At 42.6% G+C, this 4705-nt stretch overlaps 1 protein-coding gene across 5 annotated transcripts in view; it reads left to right on the top strand.

Moving 5' to 3' along the window:
- Nucleotides 1–4705, top strand: part of ptprz1a (protein tyrosine phosphatase receptor type Z1a) — a 105285-nt gene that overhangs the window by 1315 nt on the left and 99265 nt on the right. The gene's annotated exons all lie outside the window — the stretch shown is intronic.

The following is a 4705-nucleotide window of genomic DNA, read 5'->3' as shown; positions in this document are numbered from 1 at the left end:
GAAAATGGCTGCAATGAAACAAAGAGTGAAAAATTTAAAGGGGTCTGAATACTTTCCGTACCCACTGTATGTGTGTATATGGTTGGTTTAGTGTCAATCAATCTAAATGTATTTATATAGCACTTTACAGCAGGTATCCAAAGTCCTAACAGAAACAATAGAAAGAGTGAACATAGAAAACGGTAAAAATCAGAAAAGGTTACAGAGAAAAAATAGAATGAACTGCTACGTATTAAAAGCCGGACTAAAAGATATGTTTTGAGTTTGGACCTAAAAAGAGCGACATCTGTAACAATGCAAATATCAAGGGGGAACTTGTTCCAGAGTCTAGGGACCGGAACCTCAAAAAAGCCCCCCCCCCCCCCCCACACCTGTTAATACCTGAGCCTTGGGACTTCTAAAACCAACTGATCTGAAGACCGCAATGACCGGTTGTGTTCCCGCATAGTTAAAATTTCAGACAAATACTCTGGGGCCGAGACCATTTAAAGCCTTAAAAACAAACAATAAAATCCTAAAATCTGTTCTAAAACACACCGGGAGCCACTGCAGGGTGTAGAGAACAGGAGGGATGTGTGCACGTATATGTGTTTTTGATAAAAAGTGAGCAGCAGCATTTTAGTCGAAGGCATGAGATGGATGTCTATTTTTCACCGTGGTACTAAACCACCCAATTTATACATACAAGTGTATACTGTATATATAAGTTCAAGGGTTGGTTGTCATGAACTCGTTGAAAAACATATATTTACAATATGATTTATAATTTTTGGATTCGAACATTCAACTTTGTGTTGTCCCTCCATGCTGTAATGAAGTTGAGACACATTCAAGTTTTGGAGAAATGCAACCCTCAGTAGTAGCCCTAAGACGGATAGCCCATAGCCCTACCTGAACGGATGTTTTTACGTCTTTTTTGGGAAGTGTGTTGTCTTTCATGTGGATTAAGGGGGACAAATCTACCTCTTCGAAATATAGGTGGAGTTTTCTAACCAAACCGGGGACAGCAGAGTTTCCAAACATCTCCGTTTTACAGGCTCGGAAACGCCGCAACAGTGTGGGCGGCAGGCGTAAGCATCGCAAAAGACGTTCAGTAGTTATGTTACGTTCATCACATTTCTCTGTAGTGTCACAGAGGAGTGAAGAAACTACAAAATATTCACAGGTTCAACTGTTGCTGTATCGCAACCCTAAGAAGGACATAGACATGTTTTTGAGCCTCTTGCATGGTTATTTTTACCTCCTTTAGGGGATTGTCTTTCATATTTTTGAGGGGGGCAAATCTTCCTATTCTAAATGTTGAGGGTGTGTGTGTGTGTGTGTGTGTGTGTGTTGGGGGGGGGGGGCCGTAACCCCCCCTGAAATCTACGCCTATGTATAAGGTATTGTGATCGTGTAAGCAGCAAGGCCCCGAGGTGCCTGATCGGGACGAGACTTGTTGAACTCTCAGTTTCAGGGTTTTTGGAGGCTTGTCTGTCTGCTGTGATGTGTTTCAGGCTTAATTGCCGTGTTTTTTTTTTGGGACTGTGGTGTCTGTTCTGACCTGCCTGTTTACAAAAAATGAAGGGATGCAGATTCACAGCAGCAGCAATGTGTTTGGCTGATTGACTGTCTGATATCTGCGATGTGGAGATCTAAGGGACCACGCTCTCCAGAATGATTGTTGGAAACCTGTGTTTCAGTACAGGAGGATAGATAGCAACACCCACACCACTTGCTTTGTCTCCTTTGTGGTGATGGGAATTAATTCCCCCGAAGATCCATTTAACAAAGAAGGAAAATTCCTGCAACTGTGCATTTGGTTTATTTGGTGGAGGTTTCGGTCCCAGCGACGTACTAACCTCGACCGACCAATCAAACTAAATGCAGAAGTGACAAGTGATTCCAGGAGTTTTTATTTCTTTTTAACCCTTCTGGTGTCCTCCCGGGTCAACATTTACTCCTTTTAGACACTGTTTTCACATTTTTGTCGCTTAATTCAAACTATTTTAGCACTCCCAATCTTAAGCATCTAATCACACATTTAAAGGTGCATTTTAGAACAATTGACGGAGCATTTCTTAAACTTGTCGTGCGTGAGAACTTTTCTGAAATGCATCCAAACTCAAAATGTCTGTTGTGAAGCAAACTTCCCTTAACTTAAGTCTGTAAGTTTGTAACCTGTGAAATAAAACAACTAATGATTATTTTTTATGGCGATTAATGTCAAATCAGTTGTTTGGTCTCCAAAATGTCAGAAAATTGTGAAAAATGTTTCCGCAAAGCACAAGATGACATCCTCAGATGTCTTGTTCAGTTTGCTGTCACAGAGGAAACTAGAAAATATTCACATTTAAGAAGCTGGAATCTGAGATTTAGTTTATTTTTTTTTCTTAAAAGAAATACTGATAAACTGATTCATCGATTAATTGAATATTTGACAACCAATGAATCAATCCCTCCAACTCTAATGTGACGTGTTGATGATACTTTTCTAAAGACCTCTATGTGCCTTCTGTCTTTTCTGGTTACACTCGTGATTATTAGACTAATGACTGTAGTTGTTCGTAGTGATGAACCTGCGGAGAATGATCAGATGAATCTGCATCTCCTCTTGGCTTTGCAGTGAGTTTCAGCTTGTTGTTTATCTGTCCGGTTACTGTTCTGATTCACCCCTCAGTCACATTAGCTAAAAGAGACAGGGCCAAAGGCACAAGCTGCCAGTCCTTTTTTAATGGGAGTGGCCGTTTGCCAGCGACGTGCTTGCCACTGCCACAAGCAAGGCTGGGCCGTTTATTTTTTTACCCTTATCGAGATATAAATACTTCTAAATCCAAAAACATTTTTCTTGTGCCTTGTGAGACGGGAGGGAGATCAGCGGTCTCCCTAACGTCCGAATAATCCATCAGAGAAAAGGTAGGGAGAACATCGGTCTCACTAACATGTAAATAACCCCCCAGAGAAAAGGTAGGGAGAACATCGGTCTCACTAACATGTAAATAACCCCTCAGAGAAAAGGTAGGGAGAACATCGGTCTCACTAACATCTGAATAACCCCTCAGAGAAAAGGTAGGGAGAACATTGGTCTCACTAACATGTAAATAACCCCCCAGAGAAAAGGTAGGGAGAACATCGGTCTCACTAACATCTGAATAACCCCTCAGAGAAAAGGCAGGGAGAACATCGGTCTCACTAACGTCCAAATAACCCCTCAGAGAAAAGGTAGGGAGAACATCGGTCTCACTAACATGTAAATAACCCCCCAGAGAAAAGGCAGGGAGAACATCGGTCTTTTTCTAGATGAGTATTCACACTTTAACCTCGCCATCATACCAGGAAAGTATTTGATTTGTTGTCAGGACGTTTAGTCAGACTATTTCATATTTCCTCCATCCGTACAGTACACCTACCAGTGGGTCTATCCACAGAGTAAACAGGGGGGGACGTGCTTTAAGGTAGCACCAGAGAATTTCTTTCTGTTTTTAATTTTACTTTTACTTTTGCCAAGCGACCAGGAGTAGGATCGGCACGCCCAGAAATGCCCAGCAGCCGGTGCGTGTCACTGTCTTTTGTAGCTAATGTGCCGGTAGGGTCACTCTCAGCGCTCGCAAAGCATCATCATCATCGCAAAAAGCTGTTAAAAACCCAGTGTTAACTTCCTGCTCAGCAGCAGACAGACAGTTAGAGACCAGCTGGTCAACATAGTGGAGCATTAAGCAGCTAAAGACACTAGGGCCCGACCGATTTTTAAGGCTGTTACTGATACGAATATTTGGTTATTTCAAAATCAGATATTCCGATATATCGGCCGATATATATTTGAAAAAAAAATGAATCCAGAGACAAAACAGATTCCCCTAACATTATTTATTTGTAGTTATTTATGAGTTCTTAGTAAAATAATAAGCTATGATAATCATAATGGTGCAAAATATGCTTGTAAGGAACTTGTTTTGGTGGAACGTGTATGGTCTAAGGTTGTTTTACGGAGTTTTTCCATTAATGGTACATGCTCGGCTCAACTCGCCTCAGCTCGGCTCAACCTGACCACGGTGCCCCGTCCTACTTCTCCCTTGCAGATTAGTACCGCCTCATGCGCGAGGCGAGCCGAGGCGAGTTGAGCCGAGCAGGTACCATTAATGGAAAAACGCCATAAATAAACCTTTTAACGTTAGCCGGGGCTCATCGTCATAGCGGCAAACTGCCGTGACATAACATGTTTGATTCTCGGCGTGTTGCCACAGCCTGAAGGCAAATTAGCTTCTAATGAACCTGAAGGCAGCAAAAACCCCCCCAAAAAAATACGCTGGATGAACTATTTCATGGTTAACACGGCGGGGTTGTCAGGACAACCCCATCTGTCGCTAGCAATGGTGACAAAGTGATTAGTGACGATTGTCTCCACCCAATCAGCAGTCTGCAGGTTTTCGCGTCACCTTTTGGTATCTCCTCAGCTCGCTTGGAACCTCGGCTGAGGTAGTACTACAAAAAGTACCTGTTAGCAGGTACCAGGGACTTTTTTTCGTAATGGAAAACCCCAAAAAAAGTTGAGTAGAGCCGAGTCGAGTAGGTAACCATGCAGTGGAAAAACGCCAGTAGTCGTGCAACAGAAAACTCAGATTGGACAGATAGTCTAGCTAGCTGTCTTGATTTACCCTGCAGAGACCTGAGGACCAGGTCACCATAGTCCTCAGATTGGACAGATAGTCCAGCTAGCTGTCTGGAT

The sequence above is a fragment of the Etheostoma cragini genome, chromosome 8 (genome assembly GCF_013103735.1).
Source record: "Etheostoma cragini isolate CJK2018 chromosome 8, CSU_Ecrag_1.0, whole genome shotgun sequence".
Classification (NCBI taxonomy): domain Eukaryota; kingdom Metazoa; phylum Chordata; class Actinopteri; order Perciformes; family Percidae; genus Etheostoma; species Etheostoma cragini.
This window is presented reverse-complemented; position numbering and strand designations above follow the sequence as displayed.